General features: G+C 39.7%; 1 protein-coding gene and 1 long non-coding RNA gene across 2 annotated transcripts in view; one reads left to right on the plus strand and one right to left on the minus strand.

Annotated features, from left to right (window-relative positions):
• The window catches only part of LOC101852563 (twitchin), a gene marked incomplete in the record, with an annotated part of 226,069 nt that overhangs the window by 18,114 nt on the left and 196,322 nt on the right, over positions 1–11,633 (plus strand).
• Positions 3,872–10,887, minus strand: LOC106012624. Its single transcript, XR_001185098.1, has 2 exons — positions 9,523–10,887; positions 3,872–4,869 (listed from the first exon to the last, which is right to left on the minus strand). It is a non-coding gene; the product is annotated as an uncharacterized LOC106012624 (long non-coding RNA).

The raw sequence follows: 11,633 nt of genomic DNA on the forward strand, positions 1-11,633 counted from the left end.
CACACACACACACACACACACACACACACACACACACACACACACACACACGCACACACAAACCTAAAGGTATAAAATTGTCTGTCTGTCAGTAGTGTCAGTTCTACAAATCACGATTAATTCCTGCACTCTACTGCTTATTTAAGTTTACCATCTCTTGGGTATATGTCATTATATTATGATTCAGCATTGTAGCAGCACGCAAATACCGTTTCTACTTCATTAAGCAAACAAACAAACAACGAACAGGCAATCTTTTAGTTTAGTTTTAGTAGAGGTTTTACGGCGCTCGCAGCTGCATAAGGTCATATGAGCGCCAAAAGATTAGAGGTGTTACAAGAGAGTAACTAAACATAAAAAAGAAGAAGGGGAGATAAGGATGATAGACGTTTGATAGGAAAGAAGAAGCAAACGCACCAGAGCACCCGCCAACCACCCACGAACAGGCAATCAACAAACAAACAAATAAACAAAACTACACAAAATAATAACACCACCCCCCCCCAAAAAAAAACCCAACAAAAAGCAAAAAGCAAAAAAACAAAGACGAAAAGAACGACAAGTGATTACCACATAATGATCCATGAAGTATCACAGCACAATGCTGACACTGACAGACTGCCTTTTTTATTCATCTCTGTTTTCTCTTCGTGTGATATTTCTTACGATATGTGTCACCGCACTGAATGAAAGCCTCTCACATTATCGGGTCGAGGGTGAAATATGAGTAGATGTGAAAATTATTCTGTTGACGATTGAGCGTTATATAGGGGTACAATAATTGTGAGAATACAGAATGAAGGAGCACAATGAATAATTGTGAGGCAGCGTGGTGGAATCAGGCTCTCGTCAATTTTTGGGTATGTAGAGTTATTGGTATCATCTTAAAGCGTATTCACTTGTCTTTATTCGGATGAAAAAGTATCCATTTATCTTGAATACAAGTCGAGATATTTGCGAAAGAAGGAGGTGAGGCTCACCTGCTTTCAGAGTTAACATTGGTGAGAAAACAGCCTCCAAAGATTAGTTATTTCTTTAGCTTAAGAGTCCGTGGTAACTGAAAATTTACATTTTTGTGCCTTTAATCAACGCTTTTCAGAAAAATCCACACAGAAATGAGTTCTTTAATGGGCATTAGAGGCGTTGAGCCAAAAAACAAAAATTTGATAAAAATTCACAAACCTGTGGAAAAATTTAAGTTTCTTCACTTTGATTATTTTGACGAGAGCCTGATTCCACCACGCTGCCTCACAATTATTCAATAGTTTTATTCTTTCCATCCGGTCAAGAACTCGTATATAGTCCTGTTGTTAATAAACATTTTAGCTATATATCTGTACGTATTTTCACATGTTCAGCGGTATATAACGTTTTGTAATTGTTCCATCCTTTTCGCACCGATTGAAGTCGAATGTATTTAACAATTTTCCATAAATGTATTACTATCAGCAAGCACCCTTATTGCAGGTGTTTGTTTATTGCCTTGGAAAAGACACGATACGCATTTGAGGTTTTCAGTTAGAAATGGGGATTTGGTACTTCTGATTTCGCTGACTGTGGTGGAGTGGGGAGGTGGTAGTGAAGGTTAGACGGAGGCTGGACAGATTGGAGGGGGGGGGGTGGCGAAAAGGAGAGAGGGATAGAGAAGGAAATGTACGTGGGTGGAACGATTAAGGCCCACTACCAGGGGCGGTTTGTTAACTGGGCAAGACCAGCGGTGCCGGTCAAATTTCTGTCAGCTGGACTGTTGACAAGAGATTTATTGCTGATGATGATTTTCATTCAGTTTTAAGTAAATCCCAATAAACATGCATCAATATTCTAAAAGCATCTTGCCGATTTGAAGGCGTTCAAATACATGTAGACAAGTGGGATTCACTGCTGTTTTGTCGCGACAGAGCCTCATTCCGTCACCTTTGTTCCTTCCATCCGGTCAAGAACTCGTACATAATCCTCTTGTTAATCAACATTTTAGCTATAATTGTACGTATTTTCAAATGTGCAGTGGCGGTGTCATTATTCTTAGACGAGTTGCTCTGCCTGCCCATGGATCTATAGTGTGTCTTAGCTAGGGAATTTAAGTCATACAAAGACTTCATAAAAACACACTAAATATAATAACAAAATTATTTTACTTCTTCTATTTTGTTATCACACACCGCTTGCACTTCCTTTTGAGGGTTTGGGTTGTTGTTGTTGGGTTTTTGGGGGGTTTTTTGTTGCTTTTGTTGTTGTTTTTGCTTTTAACAGGAAGTAGATAACGCATTGCTCTCTTACGAGAACAGAGGGCCCCTATAATAACCAAATGAACAAAAAGAACATCTACATTGTCATTGCTTTCCCGTCCCTCCTCTCTTTCCTCCTCTCTTTTTCTCTAGACATTGTCATTATCCTTTGAGGAGGTACTCTGCCTGTCAATGGATCTATAATATGTCAAAGCTATGGAAGACACATACAAAGACAACCCCCACCCCCACCCCCCCTTTGCCCCAATAAAAAATATTTAAAAATCACAGTTTCATTCTTTCAGTGTGATCGGACCAAGCAAATTGAGAAACAAATCTATATATTCAAATGTATATTCAGAGTATTATGGGAAAGTGTCAGTGCTCAGTATCTTCAGTGATAGGTATTATTGTTTTACGATTTTCGTAAAAATGTGACGTCGAGAGAATAAAAGAAAACAAGCAAATATAAAGTGGGGAAAAAAAAATTCACTTTATTCTTATCATGGCAAAGACGAAATATTGCATGACATCAGCTTCAGATACAAAAATAACAAAGTCTTGGATAGGAACATTCAATGAAGTACTAATAATAATCCACTTATACGGCTTATCATGAAACTTTGATGGTTACCTGTCTAATACGGATGAAAGGGAATGCGTGTTATTAAACGAAAGTAAATGTTCAAATAGCAGAATAGTTTCCATCAGTGTTTGCCAATTGCAACAATTAAATAAACAACCTGAACATTCACACAACAACAACAGCACTTACAACAACGACCGTCGTCAAGCTTCAACATTCACCGATTCTTCCTATGTTCGTAGTTTCTCTTTGTTTGTTTGTTTGTTTCTTTCTTTCTTTGTTTCTTTGTTTCTTTTTTTCTTTCTTTCTAGGCGTCGTCAGTCCACTGCTGAGTGTAACCCTTGGCTTCTTACTGCTATCTTTCAGCCACACCCCTGGTCTTCTTGTAGGAAAAATCTACACCTAGCCTTCTCGGACAAGGGCGAACAAAATTAATCTCGGAGGTCCTGTGTGCACGTTGCGCACGTTAAAGATACCCTGGTGGTCTAAAATTGATAAGAGTAGGCTTCGGTTGCCACCTAGGTATAATTTAAAATTTTCTACCAACGGAAAATGTGTAATGTGTCCCGCGCGCTCATAAGACCTTACACTTATGCAGTTGCAAGCGCCGTAAAACACTTATTAAAAAAAGGCTCAAGCCTAAGAAGAAAGGTACCGTGTTGCCCCTAGTGGGGAGGGGGGGGCATTCGTTTCACCTTACAGCTTCAGTCAGTTGTGTTTTGACGGGTGAGTTCCGTCAGTGGAGGGGGCGTGAGATCAGAGTGCAGTCAAGTGATCAGATTATTTGGTCGCTTTTAAGCACAAGGCTGCTATACCAAAAATATTGTTTTGAGAAAACCGAAGGAAAAGTTTTTGCCCCTTGTTCAGTTTCTTTAAATGACAAGGAGAGTTTTCTCTGTAACCAAACAAACATAAACACCACTGAAACCAGACTTCTCCTATAGGTAGGACAATGCCCACTTTTGGTGAAGGTCAAGATTTCTATAAACCCCCTAAATGTGGGTTAGCCTGTAGTCTAGCAGCAAGCACTTAGTGAACAGACACATGACAGAGAAACATGCACATAACGAAAAGATTTATTTCAGGTCCACAATTGTTTCTTTTACAACTTACATATTAATGTTTATAAATATTCTATGTAGTCGAATTTTGCAACAAGTACACAGCAAAATTCTTAGTAATCTTACACAAAGAAAAGATGTCTGCGTCTCACCGATTTCGTTACGTGAGTGATCGGCTGTGCGTCATAAATGTTATGGATTAAAATATACACGGACAGCAAAATACATAATATACCTCTCATATTCCAGGAAAGAAATAGCACTCTCTTTTTACACATTACCTTATATCATCAAGCAAGAAGTACCAGATTTGAAACAATGCTTTCCCCATCACCTATAGATCTAGATCTAATCTGTTCAAATTCTCCAAGTCTAAGTAAGTTGTTCGTGGTCCACTTTTGCCTGATTTGCCCTCTTTTTTTTCAAGTGAGATCATAAATAAACTATTAGCTCTCATAGTTAATTAATACTGCTACAAAGGAGAGACACCGTCAAATAGATATGGGATCAAAAGGGTGGTGTAAAGTAAATGTGGTGTGTCTTATCATTTTACAAGTGTGAAATTATTTGTTTTTTATTGTAGAGTCATTTTGGATTTTGAAATGCAGGCCTACAACTAAGATTCTTTCAGGGAGAGGTGCAGAGAGGAAATTTTGAATTTTTCAAATGTCAGCCTACAACTAAGATTCTTTCAGGGAGAGGTACAGAGAGGAAATTTTGAATTTTTCAAATGTCAGCCTACAACTAAGATTCTTTCAGGGAGATGTACAGAGAGGAAATTTTGAATTTTTCAAATGTCAGCCTACAACTAAGATTGTTTCAGGCAGAGGTGCAGAGAGGAAATTTTGAATTTTTGAAATGTCAGCCTACAACAAATAAGATTGTTTCCGAGAGGCGTCCACCCACGTCACTGTACGCCAAACTTGTGTGTAGCCAAACGTCTCAGCTCCTTCCTACTTGTCTTTCCCGTGTCCGTCAGTGGGTACTGATCCATGATCTGGGGACGGTATAGGAAGGAACACATACAGGGTCTGTTTGTACGTGTGTGTGTGTGTGTGTGTGTGTGTGTGTGTGTGTGTGTGTGTGTGTGTGTTAATGAGTTTGATGTTGTCTGTAAGTGCGTGTATAATATGTATGTTTGAATATGTGTATGCATGTTTTTTGAAGGGGTATAGGAACTCGCAAAACGAAAAGTACACTTTAAAACAGAAACAACTCCACCAATGACACATTTGGCTGCATACATGTATCGAAACTGTGAGCTCATGTCTTATTGGAGAGTTTTAAAACAAGAAACACGAACATACTTGAGTTATGTCTTCCTACAATTAAAACAAAAGGATTCATGCTCCCTGACATAATTTGAAAAGTTGAGGGAGAGATGTGAGTAAAACAGGGAAAATGAGAAAGGGAAAATAAAGAGGGAAAAAGAGGGGAAAAAAGAAGGGGCGAGGAGGCAACTGAACACTGACATCAGGAACATATTACAATTCTCATATATATATACATCATATATGTATACATTATTTTTATATATTATATTCATATGAGAAAATAAACGCAAATCGCACAATTAGTAATAGAAAAGAACATCATTTCTGCCTTCCGTTTGCTGTTCTGTCTTTTTTGTCGTTCTACGTTAGTCTCTTTTACTCCAGGGTCTGAATAGCACACCATCCACCCCCAAACACACACACACACACACACACACACACACACACACACACACACACACACACGAGCGCGCGCACACACACACACATATATATTTTCTGTTGTCAGTGCAAAATAACTTCAAAACTTTTGATGTATAGTAAAAGGCTATCTCGTACAAAAACAAAGAGTAAACATCTTACCGTCGGTTTTTCCTTTACGAACAACTTGACAAGATTCAGTATCAGGTATCCTTGTGGTGCGCCACAGAGCTAGTGAAAGGACATCTAACTACAGTGTCTAAAAGACGGGCTCATTGGTCAATTGGTCAGTGCAGAGACGGACAAACAAGGACATTACGTAATAAGCACGTCACATCCGAGGCTGTTGGCCCAGTAGGAAACCAACAAATCATGATGTCGTAATGTTATCTTCCACCTCCCCCTCCCCTCCCTCTTATTATAGTCACCCTTGCCTTCACCGGTGAATGTCGTCACAAGTATTTGCAAGGTAAGTTACGGCCGTAGTGCGCCAGGTTTTCTGCTACAGGTTAACCTGCAGATGCCCGCTTTGAGAAGTGTCTTTTGTTTAGTTCAAGACCGTCCGAAGTTAAGGGGGGGGGGGTTTACACCAGAAGGCTATCTCGCTTTTTACTGTACCGAATTTTACCAAATTTCACATATATAACAAGCATAGTAAGGAGTCTTAAAATCCGCAATCAAATTTGAGAAAAAAAGTTTCGTTTCCATGGATACGCCGCCATATTGGCTTTGATTGACATGTCTTACGTAATAAATACCGCACTTATCGCTCATGGACATTAATTAGTTTTTGGCATGCGTGTTCACAAACATTAGATCTAAACATTGATCTGTTGTTTTTTTCCTAAACGAATTAGAAAATTTTTAATGAATTTTTTCCTGAGGTAGCATTCAAGTTTGCGAAAAATCCGTGAAAATCCACATTCCAGACACCACCAACAAAAATGTATTCCATATATCAAAAATTCAACACAGAAATTTTTAGTATTATTTCTTCTTTTCATTCTGTGACAATTTCATGAAGATTGGATGAAAAATGGTGGAGTTATTCAAAAAAGTATAGAGAAAAGTCGCTTTTTGAGAAAACGACTTATAAAGAAAAATAAAATACTGACTTTATGAGGAAATGGCGGTTACGAACATGCCCGGTATGGGGAAGAAATACGGTTTTGGGGGGTTCTTATGCAATGAAATAGTTGTAGGAGAGACTGAGCAGAGGCGAAGCGTCTATATAATCAAATAATCACTGCTTCCTTTCCTAATTTTGAAACATTGTCGCAGTCAAATTCACCCATAGAGGTAAACCTCATAAATTAAATGTAAAAAGACGTTCATAATCACCAATGAACAATAGACTATGCCTAACCTTCAAAACCGTTTCATTGCCCCAGAAATAGCCTGTTCGCCCCTATCGGGCCACTCCATAAGCAGTCACAAGCTTTGATTAAGTAAGCTTAAAGTGAGGCAGGAAGAGTCAACCAATTGTGTTGAAGGGAACATGTGCATAGCAGTCAGAACTGTTTCATTGTCGCATATACCCTGTTCACCCATTTCGGGGACAGTTATAAGCACCCAGACGCGCTGATTATCTAAGCGAACTATTACACTGGTCGAGTCTACCTCACAGATGTGAGGGGAACTAACTCCTAATAATCCTTTGACTCCTGCTACTACACTGCTAGTGCTTGGGGGGTTTTCCTCGACTTTTTAACGTCCTATAATCAGATCGTGACCTCGATTATGACAGCGGCTCCTGGCCGCGAAAAGCTAGACAAAAAACAGCCAAATGTGAAATATAAAATTAATAATTGGCGTGCTCTACAAAACTGTTTCGGCTGTCTGGTATAACATGCCATTGTAGTGCTGATATCTGTGCTTCTTTCCTTGGTGTTCGTGTGTTCAAATCTAAAGTTAAATTTAAGGTTAGTTAGAATAAATATTTAATGAAATACTTTCCCGATTATTTTAGCGGTTGAACAAGCATACAACATGAATTCAGGATTTGTTTTCATTCACAACTCGAGTTGCCGCCTCCAGTGCCAGTAAGATTCTTGTGACTTGTGTGAGTGTGATTTCTCCAGGCCCTATCTGGTCCCATTTCACTTTGATTACCCTGTCAAACAAGTCAGCCTTCGCCCCTGAGGCTGAGAAAGCTAAAATTGTCTACAACTCAAATTCCATGATTTTGAGCGGAATTTCGACTTTGAGGGTGTAGCTCCCCCCCCCCTCCCCCCCCCCCCCTTTAACGCGTGTTACCAGCGGTTGGTTGTGAGCAACCCGCGCAGGCAATTTTACCGGAATGTCTTGGCAATTCTTGCCCGCCGCCAGTCGCTGGTAATGCAAAAATTTGATCCCGGACAAGAATGTTTTAATTAGCTTTATAAACAAAAACAAGCTAGTAATTCATTAATAAATCATTAGCTTTTCTCGTTTAAATGTTTTACTTGCTTTGTGTTTCACTCATCGGCCCCACATTGCACATGGTCGAGCTGTATCAATCATGCTAGCATGAATTAATTTCGTTAAATGTTAAAAATGAGAGAGAGAGAAGGAAAGAGAGAGAGGGAGAGGGGGGTGGTGGGAGGGGGTGGTGGTGATGATAAGTGATATGACTTTAATGATTTAGAACATTGTAAACGGAAAATAGTGACATGACACTTTCACTAACCTCATAGTAATAACTAGCCTTTCCTCTGGCAATAATATTGGATCATGAAGATTACACCAGTTTTTCAATAGCCAGGATTCGTTTTTTCAGTCTCACGATTACGGGTCTGGTAGCCTAACCACTAGGCCACCGACGCCACAATCTATTTGTGATCACTGTCTTAAACTAAAGGCAAAGATAGTAGGAGACTCTACTTCCGGGATGAAAGGCCATTACCAGGTTTGAGCCACGTTGATCAAAGTCAAAAGAACATGGTAGACAACCGAGAATTTTACAAAAACGTATTCGTCCCAACTGACTGGTTGTAGGGACATTATCGTGCAGTATATTAATTCCTCTTGCGCATGCTCCAAATCGTTATAATAATCATGAAGTGTAATTAATGATTTTCGTAACAATTCACAGGTAACAAATAAATAATTTTGTAGACTTCCAACAGGCGTACGACAGAGTGTGGAGAAAAGGCCTACTCAGGAAAATGAGGGACCTTGGGATACTTTTGCAAATTTGATAAATGGATCAAGTTCTTCCTGGCAGATCGAAACATTGAAACCAAGGTAAACAACGCCCTCTAGTCAAGGGAAATACTCGATGAAGGCTGCCCCAAGGTTCCTGTCTGATTTTCACTCTGTTTCCGATCTTCTTCAATGATATAACGAACGTGCTGAAATCCGAAAAGATTCTTACACTTTTGGTCTAGTTCTCTGGCAGACACATCACTGCACAGTAGTAGGATCAGGGATATTAAATGATCACCTCAAGAGACTCCACAATTACTGTCAGAAATGGAGGCTCAAAATAAACTGCACGAAAACAGTACACATCATCTTTACAAAGAGCCCTAAATCAGCCGAAGAAAATCTCCAACTGAAGATAGAAAGCGAAAATATCCCCAAAGAAGAACAACCAACGAACCTAGGAGTCAAACCTGAGAAAAGTCTAACAATGAAAATCCAAGTGGAGAACATAAAGAGCAACGCAAAAGAAGACTCCTACTTTTAAAGAAACTGTGAAGTAGTTCATGAGGAGCATACATACAAACTCTGAGAGCTCTACACCTTGGTTATGTCCGATCTTCCCTGGATAGCCTACTCACTATGTGCAGTGCAACTACTTGCAACACTCTTGACAAGGTCCAAAATAATGCCCTTCGTTTCATTCACGGTGGCATGAGATCCACACCGCCTGCCGCATGTGAAATCTTTTCAAAAGTTGAGAAACACGGAAACCAAAGAAACGAATTTAACCAAAATGAACCATGCATCACATCACAGACACTCAAACATACCTGGAAATGACAAAGATTCCCTTTGAAGACACGCTTGCCAAAACGGGATCTAGGAAGAAACAACCCAACATTCCAACTTCATACAACACTGCACAACAAATCATTAAAGTGGCAACAATCAAGATGGGATGAACAGGTGGGCTTTGAGAAAGACAGGCAGATTTCAACATTTGACCACAACACATAGAAAGGACAATAACAACCACCTACAGAGAAAGAAACTAATCACGATCTTCCGCCTACGTACAGAACATATCTCAACTTCTACTTGAGCAGAATAAATCAAGAACTTCCCCAATGTGTCCTTTGTGTAACTTACATATTTATGAGACTGTGGATCATCACCTGCTCCTCTTCACAGCCCTTAACTAATTACCTCAGAGGTGCACTTTTCCCTCCCGAGACCTAACACTGACAACACACTCTTTGGAACAATACAGCAACTGCAGCAAACCTGCTTTTATCACTACATGACAACATGGCATTGGACAGATAGGTGAGAACCCAGCTGTTTTTGGATTGTTACCACCACCAACAACAACAACAACAATGGAAGTGCTAATAGCAAATAGTTCAAATTAAATTATACAGCCGATATTGATTTTAGTCTGCTCAGAGCTCAAAACAGGTATAATATATCCATTTCACGATCAGGGGCGGATCATTAACAGGGCAAGACCGGCGGCGCCGGTCACTTTTTGTCGGCTGTGCAGTGGACAAGAGATTGATTGCTGACGATAATTTGCATTATTAAATTTCAATAAATGTACGTCAATATCTAATCAACGTTCAAAAAGCACTCTGCCGATTTGAAGGCGTTATGAGAGACAATAGTGTTTCACAGGTGTGTTGTACTACAGAGACACGTTCCTTCTTCTTTGTTTATCACGCCGGCTCACCAGTAACTCGCCCTTGTCCCAATGAGGGACTTATCCGCGCGAGGCTTTTCCGAATACCGCCTACCCAGTGGTGACGTCAGCCTGCCTCCTGAGCCATCCTTCCAAGCTCGTCCCAAGTGAGTCAGTTGGAATATAATAAGTAAAGGTAATTTTAACAAGGATAGAGGCCAGAGAAGCACCACATTCGGTAGTCAGAGTCTGGGCCTAAAACAACACAAACAAACACACACACACACACACACACACACACACACACACACACACACACACACACGCACACACGCACACACACACACACACACACACCTCTTGTTCCCTTTCCCCTTTCCTATCTATAATTATACTAGCTGGGTCCTCGTTTGATTAACGGACTCAAAAGGACTGATCGTCCAACAGTGCGCACTGCTTGTGAACGTAAGCCTCACTTGTTTACAATGGTGTCTTAGAGGACGGACTTTCCCAACATTAGATCTGAACGAAACTAATGAAAAACTGAAAATTAAACTATAGTGATGTCAGATTCCTTAATATAACTGTGCACGCTTTAAATGATTCTGAACTACCTCTAAGTTTTTGTTATCCGAAAGTTAAGTGGTTCGGAATTTATAAGCGACCAAAGTGATGAACTTTCACAATTATAATATTACATACATACAGAGAGAGAGAGAGAGAGAGAGAGAGAGAGAGAGAGAGAGAGAGAGAGAGATTATGATTCAGCATTGTAACAGCACGTAAATACTGTTTCCACTTCATTGAACAAACAAACAAACAAACAAACAAGCAGACAACGAACAGGCAATCAACACACAAACAAACAAACAAACAAAACTATACAAAATAATACCACCCTCCCCCCCAACAAAAAAGCAAAAAGTAAAAACAAAGACGAAAAGAACGATAAGGGATTACCACACAATGATCCATGAAGTTTGAGAACACAATGCTAACAGACTGCCTTTAAATTCATCTCTGTTTTCTCGCCGTGTAATTTCTCTAATGCTCTGTGTAGCCGCATTGAATAAAAGCCTCTTGCATTATCAGGTCTAAAGTGAAATATGCGTAGGTATGAAACTTATTCTGTGGGCGGACAAATAGGTAGGTGCGATTGGGTGTTATAGGGGTACAATTGTGAAAATACAGAATGAAAGAGCACAATAAATATTCATATTTTTTTATTCGTTTCATCCGGTCAATGACTCCTACATAATCCTG

Source organism: Aplysia californica, unplaced genomic scaffold (assembly GCF_000002075.1).
Source record: "Aplysia californica isolate F4 #8 unplaced genomic scaffold, AplCal3.0 scaffold00437, whole genome shotgun sequence".
Lineage (NCBI taxonomy): Eukaryota > Metazoa > Mollusca > Gastropoda > Aplysiida > Aplysiidae > Aplysia > Aplysia californica.